The sequence below is a fragment of the Rhinopithecus roxellana genome, chromosome 3 (genome assembly GCF_007565055.1).
Source record: "Rhinopithecus roxellana isolate Shanxi Qingling chromosome 3, ASM756505v1, whole genome shotgun sequence".
Taxonomy (NCBI): Eukaryota; Metazoa; Chordata; class Mammalia; order Primates; family Cercopithecidae; genus Rhinopithecus; species Rhinopithecus roxellana.
In genome coordinates, this window is record NC_044551.1 from 161,213,292 (window position 1) to 161,227,909 (window position 14,618).

Consider the following 14,618-nt stretch of genomic DNA (forward strand, 5'->3'; position numbering starts at 1 on the left):
AAGGTGGTGTCCTCCAGCGGGAGATACGCTCCCAGGGTGCCTGTGAAGTTGAAGAAACACACCAGTGAGATGAGTGTAGTGGAAAATTGAGTTGTCAACAGTCAAGGTTGGGAAGAAAATATTTGAGAAGAGCAGATGCTGTTCCTTAATAATTGTTTTGGGTGTTCTTAAGCTGAACACAATGTATTTCTCTTCTTTTCTCCAACTTTTGTTTTTTAACATCAGTTGACAAGAATAGTATTTCTTACTTTCCTAAACTGTCTTTTCAGGATTGTGTATTCTGCTGCTTCCTACCTGCTGATACCTTGCATGAACATATCTGCAGCAGGTGGCAGTAAAAAGAGCTACTCCCAAAGGAGAAAGCAATAAAGAAGACAGGGGTTGGGCAGGCAGGAAGGTGAAATCTAAGGAAACGGAGATGAGAAAAGTGGAATAGATAGATTTTGAAGAAAAGTCCCTCAGTAAATCTTCATCAAGCACTGATTTGGGACAAAGCATTATGAATGTATTTGTCAGTATTTTTCAGTTGGAAGTGTCAAAAATCCATCTTAGGCAAGCTTAAGCAAAAGATTGGGTGGATACCGGCATGACTTGCAGAATAAACAAGGCAGTTGAGTTCCCTATGGCTGCTTTTTCCTCTGTAAGTTGCATTAGTTTTCTCTAGCTACAGGAAGTACTTCCCTGAGCAGCAGAGAACATGACCTCAGGTAGTTCAGGTACTGAACTAACACCATTTTATTTGAGTGACCCAAGATGTAGAATTTTCTCTGAGACCTCAATTTAATGTATCTTGGGAAGAACTCTGGACCAGGTTGGATCACATACCTCCCTTTAACCAATCATGCAGCACAGGGAAATGGTAGGCTATGATTGCCAAGGTCTGAGTCATACACCCATTCTTGGCTAGGGATGCACTACCATGATTGACCATTACCATGAGGGCCAAATCTTTAGAGTCAGAAAGAAGCTATTCCTCAAGAAAAGAAACTATTACTAGAAAAGTTGGTATTATGAGTGAGGAGTGATACTGGGTGAACTCTCCCTGAGCAACAACTGAACTAAAATAAGGAATACAAAGGTGAACAAGGCAGACAGGGATATACAGTACCCTCAAGGAACTTACATCCTGTCAGGGAACTCAGACATGTTCATAAATACCTTTATATCTAAAGACCAAAGTAAAAGGTGAAAAAAAATTGAAAAGAAGGAAAGGAGGAGAAATAGAAAAGGAAAAAGAAGAAAATGGGCTGAGCAGAGAGCAGATAGGCCTAGCCTTTTATAGGATAACAAATGTCTGAGCCTACAAGATGACTGGAATTATAGTCATGGGAAAAGAACAGGTGGTACAATATGAATGTGCAAGCTAGCTGAATCTATATGATATCTTCAGGGGCATTGTACCTGTGTAAGCCCTTGTGTGGTCATTTTTTTTCTTAACCAAGCAAATCGACGTCAGAGACCTCATTTTCCCTTTTAACTTGGCAAGCATACTTATCTTCCACTAACTAATGAGTTTTGTTTTATATTATGCAGACAAAATCCATTATTTTTTAAAAATAAAAAATATGAGAAATTTGAAAAGGGAATTGCTGTCAAATCAAGATGGCAGAGAACAGGAGGATAGAATGATAAGGAAAGGAGTGAGTAAAGTTCAGGTGGTGTGAGGGAAGATGAGTTCTCTGTGCTTGTGACTTTGCCTGTGGCAGATGCATTTTAGTAGGAGTCAAAAGTGTTGGCCTCTGGGCCAGGCTCTGACACCAACTTGCTATGTGGCCTCAGGCAAGTCAATTCACCTCTCTGGACCTCAAATTCCTCATTGCTAAAATGAGAGAGATTGAGTTAAATTAGGAATGGCAAATTGTTTTGCCACATGTGCCAATTCTGATCAGTTAGCAGTGAGAAGGGTTGTATCTGGATTCAGTGGGAAAGACTTCAAGCAATGAGACAGGTAATATGTTAAGCCATCATCTGTCTTAGTGCTTTAGTGGGAATTGGTTTTCCAGGATTTTTCCATGTGACAGATGAGCCATTTTTTTATCCCCCTGGGAAAGAGTGTGAGGATACTGATCCAGCCTCCCATCTCTCCAACCAAACAGAATGTCTCTCAGTTTTCACTGGCAACATCCCTGGAATGAGTTTTCTGCACAGTGCTGTCCTAGTCTTTCATTTTATAGTGCTGTGCAACTATTTTTAAGGCATAGGCCTCCTTGAGAATCTAATAATAGCCACAGACCCTTATACTAAATAACATAAATATTCCATATTTTGCATACGGTTTCAGGGGTCCCACAGTCCTCCTGAAGACCAAACGTGTAGCCCCAAGAAAGCTCTCCATGATCATCAATTCCAAATTAAGGAACCTTGAGATTAAATGCAATGGTACTTTATTAGGGTGCTAAAATACGGCCAATTATAAATTGAGAAATTAGGAAAAAAAACTCATTGCATATTTAAATGAAGTTGCCTCTGTCAAAACTAACTAGCAGGTAATAGCCTACCTGCATATCCATTTAACATGTTTGGCCCATTCAGTAAAAGAAAATCAGGAATTGTTTTTCTTTTTTAAATAACTGATTGTATGTTTTACTACAGTATGATAATAATTGTGTTAAATAGTAACTTGACCAAGATGAAGAGACTTGCTTTAGCTTCTTCACAAATGCAATGAGGTACTTGAATGACTGACTTAAAGTCATGACAGCTGTAATGCTTTTCATATTCTAGTATGTAGTTAAATAATTCACCAGTGCATAGCTTTCTAATGGAATCAAGTTTAGCTCTTTAACTCAGTTGATCTTAATAGATGAGTGGCCCTTAAATCTTAGAGTGCATACAAATTGCCTGGAGTGTGTTTAAATGCAGATTGCCAGGTCCACATCACAAAATTTTTGATCCCTGAGTCTGTGAGAGGAGCCAAGAACTCTGCATTATTAAAGACTTCTTCTAGTGATTCTGATGCAGGTGGTTCCAGCAGCATAGTTTAAGAAATATTGCACTAGAGGGTTGGCAGTGGGAGACAAAGATTGTATTTTACTTGTTTTTATTCCAACACAATACTATGTACAAAATAGAAAATACATGCACTCAATAACTTGAATTATTTGTACATTAGTGAATCATGGAAAAATTGCCTGGGCTTATAAACATTTTGAAGACTATTGCATACCATAATATAAAAAATAATGGAAAATGTTAACACCAAACCGTGTGTCTTAGGAATCACAACTAAATTTCCTCTATGATGTTTTTTCAATATGTAAATCATTTTAAGCACTCATTTTCTAATACAATGAAAAGAGCTATGCATACTCTATAATTCAATAAAAATGAAGTAGATGATGTGGTACTTTCTTCTTTTTCCACTATTCTAATGCACCTTGCAAACAGATGCTGTTTGGCAATATGTACATTTAGGTCCTCTTCATGCCATTTCATTGGGGTTTTACTTACTCTGATTTTCATTTAAAAATGAAACCAGGCCGGGCGCGGTGGCTCATACTTGTAATCCCAGCACTTTGGGAGGTCAAGGCGGGCGGATCACAAGGTCAGGAGATCGAGACCATCCTGGCTAACACGGTGAAACCCCGTCTCTACCAAAAATACAAAAAAATTAGCCGGGCGCGGTGGCAGGCGCCTGTAGTCCCAGCTACTCGGGAGGCTGAGGCAGGAGAATGGCGTGAACCCGGGAGGCGGAGCTTGCAGTGAGCCGAGATCGCGCCACTGCACTCCAGCCAGGGGGACAGAGAGAGACTCCGTCTCAAAAAAAAAAAGAAAGAAAGAAAGAAACCATTATTATCTTTTTTCCTTTTTCAGCTGAGTAGGATACTCTTCAAATTAATCACTAGAAGGAAGGTAAATGGGATTACCAGTGTTTAGCTCCTTTTATGTGCTAGGAACATTAATAAGTGCTTGCAGACGTTGTGCCAAGTAAGCCTGACTACAACCCTTTAAGAAACAATTATTATGCCCATTTTACAGATGAAGAAACAGATTCAGAGAAGTAAATTTCTCAATGTCATCTAGCTAGTAGCCAGTAGAACTGGAAACTGTCTTTTGTAACATTTTTATTTATTTTTTTTCAGAACCTAAAAATAGTTTTATTGAGACATAATTCACATGTCATAGAATATACATAAAATGTGTATACCAAAAGAAATTCAATGACTTTTAGCATATTCACATAACTGTGCAGCCACCATCATAGTCAGTTTTATTTTATTTTTTATTTTATTATTATTATTATTTTTTTAAATTATACTTTAGGTTCTAGGGTACATGTGCACAATGTGCAGGTTTGTTACATATGTATACATGTGCCATGTTGCTGTGCTGCACCCATTAACTTGTCATTTACATTAGGTATATCTCCTAATGCTATCCCTCCCCGCTACCCCCACCCCACGACAGGCCCCAGTGTGTGATATTCCCCTTCCTGTGTCCTAGTGTTCTCATTGTTCAATTCCCACCTATGAGTGAGAACATGCGGTGTTTGGTTTTTTGTCCTTGCGATAGTTTGCTGAGAATGATGGTTTACAGCTTCATCCATGTCCCTAAAGGACATGAACTCATTCTTTTTATGGCTGCATAGTATTCCATGGTGTATATGTGCCACATTTTCTTAATCCAGTCTGTCACTGATGGACATTTGAGTTGGTTCCAAGTCTTTGATATTGTGAATAGTGCCGCAATAAACATAGGTGTGCATGTGTCTTTATAGCAGCATGATTTATAATCCTTTGGGTATATAACCAGTAATGGGATGGCTGGGTCAAATGGTATTTCTAGTTCTAGACCCTTGAGGAATCACCACACTGTCTTCCACAATAGTTGAACTAGTTTACAGTCCCACCAACAGTGTAAAAGTGTTCCTATTTCTCCACATCCTCTCCAGCACCTGTTGTTTCCTGACTTCTTAATGATAACCATTCTGACTGGTGTGAGATGGTGTCTCATTGTGGTTTTGATTTGCATTTCTCTGATGGCCAGTGATGATGAGCATTTTTTCATGTGTCTGTTGGCTGCATAAATGTCTTCTTTTGAGAAGTGTCTGTTCATATCCTTTGCCCACTTTTTGATGGGGTTGTTTGTTTTCTTTCTTGTTTGTCTGAGTTCTTTGTAGATTCTGGATATTAACCCTTTGTCAGATGAGTAGATTGCAAAAATTTTCTCCCATTCTGTAGGTTGCCTGTTCACTCTGATGGTAGTTTCTTTTGCTGTGCAGAAGCTCTTTAGTTTAATCAGATCCCGTTTGTCAATTTTGGCTTTTGTTGCTGTTGCTTTTGGTGTTTTAGACGTGAAGTCCTTGCCCTTGCCTATGTCTTGAATGGTATTGCCTAGGTTTTCTTCTAGGGTTTTTATGGTTTTAGGTCTAACATTTAAGTCTTTAATCCATCTTGAGTTAATTTTTGCATAAGGTGTAAGGAAGGGATCCAGTTTTAGCTTTCAACATATGGCTAGCCAGTTTTCCCAGCACCATTTATTAAATAGGGAATCCTTTCCCCATTTCTTGTTTTTGTCAGGTTTGTCAAAGATCAGATGGTTGTAGATGTGTGGTATTATTTCTGAGGGCTCTGTTCTGTTCCATTGGTCTGTATCTCTGTTTTGGTACCAGTACCATGCTGTTTTGGTTACTGTAGCCTTGTAGTATAGTTTGAAGTCAGGTAGCGTGATGTCTCCAGCTTTGTTCTTTTGTCTTAGGATTGTCTTGGCAATGCGGGCTCTTTTTTGGTTCCATATGAAGTTTAAAGTAGTTTTTTCCAATTCTGTGAAGAAAGTCATTGGTAGCTTGATGGGATGGTATTGAATCTATAAATTACCTTGGGCAGTATGGCCATTTTCACATTATTGATTCTTCCTATCCATGAGCATGGAATGTTCTTCCATTTGTCACTGTCCTCTTCTATTTCATTGAGCAGTGGTTTGTAGTTCTCCTTGAAGATGCCCTTCACATCCCTTGTAAGTTGGATTCCTAGGTATTTTATTCTGTTTGAAGCAGTTGTGAATGGGAGTTCACTCATGATTTGGCTGTTTGTCTGTTATTGGTGTATAAGAATGCTTGTGATTTTTGCACATTGATTTTGTATCCTGAGACTTTGCTGAAGTTGCTTATCAGCTTAAGGAGATTTTGGGCTGAGACAATGGGGTTTTCTAAACATACAATCTTGTCATCTGCAAACAGGACAATTTGACTTCCTCTTTTCCTAATCAAATACCCTTTCTTTCTCCTGCCTGATTGCCCTGGCCAGAACTTCCAACACTGTGTTGAATAGGAGAGGTGGGAGAGGGCATCCCTGTCTTGTGCCAGTTTTCAAAGGGAATGCTTCCAGTTTTTGCCCATTCAGTATGCTATTGGCTGTGGATTTGTCATAAATAGCTTTTATTATTTTGAGATACATCCCATCAATACCTAATGTATTGAGAGTTTTTAGCATGAAGGGCTGTTGAATTTTGTCAAAGGACTGTAAAATTTTTAATAAACTTTTTCGAGCACACATATGTTATCAGGACTTGTTGAAATGATATCTTTGAAAAACTCTTTATATATCAGTGACCATAACATGGCAGTGGTACACCTGGGCACGACAGAATGGCTTATGTTGGATCAGATTCGTATTCCAGTGGCAAAGACAAAAATATAACAACACTAAATGTGTGTGTGTGTATATATCAGGGGAAAACAGAGGACTGATAAAACTATTCAGTTTACCCAAGCAAATTGGTTTCCTCTGCTAATGTAATTTTATTATTTCTTCTGTGGATCCCAAATTTTCTTGAATTGCCCTAGACATTATTTTTTATTACAGCTTTTTATGTTTGTTTTATGTACCAGCTACCTATATATGTGTATATGTATGCATAGACACACACATATTTTTAATCTTTTAATAAACATTTTTAATTTTTAATACACATATATTTAATCTTCACAGTTGACATAGGAGGTAGACATCATTGCCATAATTATTTTCATTTTACTCATGGGATAACAGATTAGTGGAGAGATTAAATGATTTATTCAATACCAAACAATATGAAGTGGCAGAACCGACTCTGTACCTAAGTCTGTGGGACTTTGACAGCCTACTCTTCTATCTTCTTACCTGTCACAGTAGGCATCACAAACTGAAATACCTACAGAAGCCAGACTAGTAAGTGTAGGTCAGGAGTAAAAATATATATAAATAAATTACTTGGCTTTTTTGGCCACACTTCTGTTTTCTAGCTTTGGATAGGGACTTGAGAACAGAGAATTCTTTCTCTGTTATTAGAAAATAACTGGTCTAGTGCAGTGATAAACTGCAACTGATGGTCATCCCTGGTGTCATGAGGCAATATGGAGTGGCACAGACTGTAGTGAATGGGACTTAGAGGCCCAGCCGTTACTCCCCTTAAGATAACTGCTACATGAATCCATGGCAGTTCAGAAGCACTGGATTTTCTGATTTTTTCAAGAAAAATTGTAATTCTAGATTTTTGTATAACATCTGATTTTTAAAAAATGACTAATTTTTAAAAATTTAGGCAAAATGCTTACCAAACAAAACATGTATGCAGGCCAAATGAAGTTTCTCAACCACTTGTTTTTGACCTCTGGCATTATCATCTATTTGAAGTTTAAACATAAATAGAAAACCAGCAGGTGATGTCACATTCACCTTCACTGGCTTCCCAAGTAGACTGTGATAAGGTCCTCCTACTTCAGCTTTACCTATATCTTCTTGTTCCTTCTTACATAGCTGATAGAGTTAATGTGTCCACAATAATGATGATGTTTGAAGTCCTTAAAGCCTTGTTTTTCTGCTCTAAATACTACATCATACTCTTTTGCTTGTGAAAAACAACGTTGTGGTATACATCATTTTGTTAATTGTTATAGTCACTGCCGTCAGGGTTTTCCGATAATTCATTCTGTGAGGCAGCTGCCCCTGTGTATTATATTATCAGTCACTGACTGTGCTGGCCCAGAAAGATCTTGAGAAGTGGTTCTTGCCACACACCAACTTCACCAGCAGACAGAGCCCTCAGCTCTACTAATCTGTGAAATTGTTTCCCACTTCCCAGCACACTGAAAGCTAATTGCTTTCTTCAATGAAACAAAACAATCCACTGAGCCAGTCTGAGCTGGGAGATTACTCACCTGTTACAGTCAGCTTATCTCTAGGGTTGTTAAATGTTTACTGTTTGGACATAATTAACCTTAAAGACTGAGCAGACCATGTAGGAAACTTTACCTTTCTGGGTGGTTTTTGTCTCTTATTTTAGAATTGGAAGTCTACTCCCAAGCTAGGAAATGATTTATCTTTACTAGATATTAGAGGTAGTCACATGCTTTTAGTTGCTGAATTAATAGCTAAATTAATTATATTTCACAGAGGGACATAATAATATTCATAGACATCATAATATTCAGTATGAGGATCCTGAATAAGGGAGGGGTGTGTAATTCATGGGATACTACTGCCCATGTAGATTCCAGCAATCATTTTAAAAGGCCAGAGGGAGGGAAAATTAGGCTCCATTGGTTCTGTACTTCATCTCATTTATTAATACTTACCATGTTTTTCAATCAGTTTTCATGTAATGTTATACATTATATACACTTTTGGTATGATACAAAGGAATTGATTGTAACTGGACAAACCTAATGATGTTTTAAAACAATCATCCAAAGCCTACTCCTTCATTCTGGTTAAGTGATGTTAAGTGATTAGAATATTGGCCTAATTAGTATCTAAAATATGTCATAATACAGCTGGATCATAGAGGTGGTTATTATCACTGAATAGGTCATCTGAAACACTTTTCTTTCCTGTAGCACAAATACAACTGTGACATTGTGGGAGACAACGGAGCCAAGGAACCACTCGTCTTAATATGAATGCTTATTTCCTAATGATGAAGGCTGCTAGATGGTGGAAATATCTCTCTGTGGAAGTAAGAGGAGCTGAGTTCTTCATGTCGCTTCAAAGTGGAAGAGGGAGGCATATGAGGAAGGGAGCTAGAAGATGTGCTGTGAAGTTTTGAAGGGGAAGTGGCCAGAGGGCAATGTAAATAACCCATGGGCCCATGGTTTTTATTGGTGTCTTTAAAAAGTTTTTGTGATCCTTTTTAGCTTCATAAAAAGTTACAGTTCATTCAAGAAAAATATAAAACAAAGTGGATTATATTTTAAAAGCCCTGATAATCCCCTTACCCACTCCATTTTATTGAATAGTTATGACTTTAGCTAAGGTGTTTTACCTTTCTTTAAATTGCTTCATTTGTTTATCTATAAATCAAAGATAGCAGTAGTATCACCCATAGATTTGCTGTGAGATCTAAATAAGCTTCTGATAGCAATGTCTTTCCAGATCACTGTGTATCTGTTGGTTTAATCTATCTACTATATTATTCAGCCACTCGGTTTTCCCCACACCAGTTTATCATGAATATCACTTCACAGTTTTGAATATAGAACTACCTCATTCTCTTAAAGTATGTTTTATATTTCAAAATGTGAACATACTGTAAGTATCAGTATAAGTATAGTACAACTGATACTATAAGTATCAGTCTCCTTTTAAGGAATATTGTCTTTATTGCCATTATTAGATATTACAAACAAAATTCTGCAACAAATATTCTTTCACATATACTATTCTATGTTACTGGAAATGGGATTGCTAGGACAAAGGACCCATATATTTAAAATGTTGATAAATATTACCAATTGTCTTTCAAAGAAGTTGGGGTTATTTATACTGCTTCTAATAGCATCAGATAATTTCCTTCTGTTTGTGCTTTTGCCATCCTTGGCAGAGGTGATTTTGTTTTGTGGTGGTGGTTGTTTTTGTGTGTGCTCCTTCACTGTGTGTGTGTGCTTTACTGTGTGTCTGTGTGCCTGTGTGTGTGTGTAGTTTTATTCTGATGCCATTCTCCAAGAATTCTGTAACTGTTATGTTGTCTTCTCTGTTCTACATTCAGTACTTCAGCATTTCTCTGCTATTTTACTGGCCTAGAGTCCATCTCTCCAGCATTTTCTGGTACACTGCTTTCAGCCATCCACACACCAAAGGGGCAAAGAACAGCTGTACTTGTAGGAGCATATTTATAGAGCCACTCTTTCTAGCTCCCTGTGGGAACCACTTTAGTTTTAACTAGGTGACCTGTTGTGCAGATGTGACTACAAGGTGGAAGCTGTCCAAGTCTCAATTCTTTTCTTCCTCTCTGTTGGGCTAAAGCTAAATCCTGTGGGACTTAATAAATGTTTACACTTTCGAGCAGGCAGACCTGGCATAGTGGCAGATGGGATTGACTTCTAACTACTTGTTATGATTAGTATGATCTGGTGCCCTAAATACCTCTTTCATGGCTCTGTAACAGTGTTAAGCATGTTCTCCTTAGGATTTAATTTTTAGGGACCATGTAAAACACTATTCACTTCGTTTTAACCCTTTGACCTCATTTTGTAAGGCTATTGTTCATGGCTTGGAGGATTGGCATCATGGAAAGAAAAAAGATTCTGGGGTCAGGAGACCTAGATTCTAGTCCAGAATAGCAGGTAGTCGGAGACTACCTACTAGGCCTGTGTCCACATTCCAGTTTTGCCAACTACTTCCTAGAAAATATATTGGGAAAAGTGTTTAACTTTTTTTTTTTTTGAGGCAGAGTCTCACTCTTGTCACCCAGGCTGGGGTGCAATGGCGCTATCTTGGCTCACTGCAACCTCCACCTCCCGGGTTCAAGCAATTCTTCTGCCTCAGACCCCTGAGTAGCTGGGATTACAGGAGCACGCCACCATGCCCAGCTAATTTTTGTATTTTTAGTAGAGACAGGGTTTCACCATGTTGGTCAGGTTAGTCTTGAACTCCTGACCTAGTGATCCTCCCACCTCAGCCTCCCACAGTGCTGGGATTATAGGTGTGAGCTACCACGCCCAGCCAAAGCAAAAGTGTTTCACTTTTTAAGGATTAAGTTTCTTTTTGTGTAAAATGACTATAATAATATGTACTACTGGTATCAATCAGCATTCTTGGCTGTTGATAATGAAAATGGACTCTGGAAGTTTTAAGCAAAAAGAACGTTATTGAAAGGACATCAGGACTTCACAGAAAACCAGGAAACTGTAGATTCAGTTTTGGAAGACAGGCAGGAATTCAGGTCCTCAAGAGGCTAGGCCACAGGTATTATCTGACTCAGGTGTCCCGTCTGCTGTCCTCCATGATGAATAAATTCTCATATATCTTTTGTATTTGCAGCGTCTCCCTCAGGTGTGAATTTCTGGGAGTAATCAACTCACCAAGCCTGAGTTAAGTATCCAAGCTACCAGAGAACAGGGAGAAGGAGTAAATGTCTCATTTGGCCTCTACAGTGGGAAACATGTTACTGCCTTCAGCAAGACCACAGAGCAAGAGTAATGGATGGGTTAATAGTGTGGATTCAGGATCCAAAAGCCCCAGGTTCAAATCCCAGTCCCATGTCTTAATTCATTTGTTCTTCACAGATAAATGAGGATTAAGATACTTACCTTATTAGGGTCACTCTGAGGATTGAATGAGTCAATATTTGTCAAGTTCTCAAAATAGTATCTGATATATACTCACTAGATATTATCTCTTAATATTATTAATTTCCCCAGATAGGAAGGAGTTAATACTGAATAGCCAAACACAAAACAAACACAGAACCTAACAAACAAACCAATATCAACATTTATAGGTAGTAACTATTCAATATCTAGCCATTGTTTTTCCTATTTTTTTATATGAATTCCAGCTCTGAAACTAACTTACTTTCATTAGGATAGATCATTATTATTTTATTTACCTATAAAATGAGAAGGTGGACCACACGACTTTTAACGTACTTGTCAATTCTGGGATACTATCAGTAGGACTCAAGAGAAGGCAGACTTTGCTGGGAAAAGGTAGGGAATGGCTTAGATCTTTGCTGCTCATTACAATAGCCGCATATGGCTACTGGACACTTGAAATGCAGCTATTCTAAATTGAGATGGTTCAAGTTTAAACTGTTCAGTAGATTTCAAAGACTTAGAAATGTACTTTACATTACAAAAGAGATGTAAAGTAATAATTGTTTAAAATATTGATTATGTGTGAAATGATTTTATGTATATTAGGTTAAATAAAATATATTAGTAAAAATAATTTTATGCACTTATTTTTACTTTTTTAATGTAGCTACTAGAAAACTTAAAATTAGATGTGTGGCTCACATTATATTTCTATTAGCCAGCACTAGACTATGTATGTGAGTAAGTCTGGAAACAGTACAATGTTCCTTGATCCTGCATTAGTCAAGATATTTTCATTTTTAATTGACAGAAATCTTATTCAATCTGCTTTTAAAGGAAAAATTGGAATATAATGACTCACATAGCTGAAAAGCACAGGAATAGACTGTCTTCAGGCTTGCCTGAATCCAGAAACTATATCAATGTCATTAACACTCTGTATGAGCATATGTGTGGACTCTGTGCATCTGTCTCTGCTCTGTTTTCTGCTGTGTGGGTATCACTCCTAGACAAGTTCCTATTTCATAGTAGCCACAGTGATAAACCTAGAGCTTTGAGAGGAGATGGGCTCATCCACTCAGTTCCAACAAACCTAGCTTGGGTCATGTTCAATACCTGCATCAATCACTGTGGTGGGTGCAGGATGCTCTGTATCTGTTGAAAACATAGGCTGAGTCACTGGCCTCTCCAGCTATCCTTAGAGCACAGGTGGAGACAGCCACTTGAAGACTATGGACTGAGAGTGGGTTGCTAAGGAAAGTATGTTTTCTATTACCAGAACAAGGAAGAATGACTACTGGACAGGGAAAATCAATAGTCAAAGGTTGTCAGGGGTGAGAGAAAGGATGTACTTATCCTGTGTTTTTCAACTCATGTTGATCTCAGCCAAAAATCCTGTAAGTCACCATCTTCTACCTCTTTCTCACTCAACTCATTCGGTTAGTCACCAAATTCTATTAATTTGCCTCTTAGGCAGTTTCATATATATTCCTAACTTCCTTTGTGTCTTGCACATGTTCCTTTCTGGTTCTAATTTCATTTTTTTTTTTTTTCTGGTTCTAATCTTATCTTGCTGAAATTCAAAATCTCTTCTCCACATTACTTCCAGAGTAATTATTTAATTCATTTAAAAATATTTGGTGCTGCTGGGAGTTGCTTGGATGTTGGTGGTGTGGGGCTGAAAGCTTGCAGAAGCAGTGATCACATCGCACAAATAAATTTACTATTTGAAGAAATACAATGATGAGGGGATTGAGTATTGGCATGCCGTGTTGCCCAAGGACATAGCCAAGCCGGTCCCTAAAACCCACTTGATGTCTGAATCCTGGCATTCAGCAGAGTCAGGGATGAGTCCATTATATGATCCATGAACCAGAATCTCACATCTTACTATTCCAGTGCCCACTACCCAAGAAGTCAAATAAATGAAGTCGGCGAGCCACTTTCCAGCCTCGAGCTTTACACAGCTGTCCTTGCTTCCTAACGTCTTTCTGAAAACATTATTATGTTGCCTTCTAGTTTCTCACTTTGATATTTAAAAGATGTTCAACACACTTTTTGAATGTGCTGGTAACTGTTTTGCTTCTTGAGTAGAGCCGCCACCACCACAATCCAGACAGATGAGTGATCTGTGGACCACAGACACAGCTGAGTGTGACCCCAGAAACCACGTTGTGTTCTGTATCCAGAACACACTTGGTAGATGGAGGAAGCATCTGAGATTAAGATCATGGCTATTACGGGGATCATGTAAACTTGCTGTTTTTGTTTTTTCCTGCCGGGTGTTGTATGCATGGTGACTTATGGATTTATGTTTCAATATATTGGAAACTTTCCATATTATTCAAGAAATCTGTTCATGTTAAAAGCCTTGATTAAATAGAAAGTTTTCATAATCTAAAAAAACAAAAAACAAAATAAAAACGAAAACGTATTTTAAAAAGCCCACCAACAGACACAGAAAATGTCACAAAGCAAAATGCATTACTTAATGAATTATTCTAAGGCAAACATCTTGTAACCTAACCATGACCAGGTCAGAAAACAGAACTCAGTTAGACATTCTGGAAACCCCTTCTGTGTACCACGTTTCAAACACAATCCCTTTGTCCAGCACACCAACTTTTATACTAAACATTTCCTTGACAGTTTTATACTTATCCCTCATCATTTTCTCTTAAAATGTATCTGTTGAAAACACAGGCTGTTTGAACTATGGAGTTTCTCACAGTTTGGATGTGGCTAATTGCAAATGCATGGTACAATTCACTATGTGCCATTGTCCTCTGTATTTTCCGCAGAAAATAGAAGTGGAATTGCTGTGTCATATGGTAACTCTATGTTTAACTTTTTGATGAGCTGAAAAACTGTTTTCCAAATTGCCAGCACCACTTTACATTTCACCTCCAGTGCCTAAGAGTTCCAATTTCTTCACATCCTCATTAGTATTTATTATTACATGACTTTTTGATAGCCTAGCCATTCTAGTAGGTGTGAAGTAATATTTCACTGTGGCATGGTTCGGCAGCTCACACCGGTAATTCCAGCACTTTGCGAGGGCAAGGCAGGAGGATTCCTCGAGGCCAGGATTTCAAGACCAGCCTGG

At 38.1% G+C, this 14,618-nt stretch overlaps 1 protein-coding gene and 1 pseudogene across 2 annotated transcripts in view; both read left to right on the forward strand.

Annotated features, from left to right (window-relative positions):
• Window positions 1-14,618, forward strand: part of KCTD16 (potassium channel tetramerization domain containing 16) — a 337,714-nt gene that overhangs the window by 278,418 nt on the left and 44,678 nt on the right. The window lies entirely within an intron of this gene.
• Window positions 587-13,441, forward strand: LOC115896473 (annotated as a pseudogene).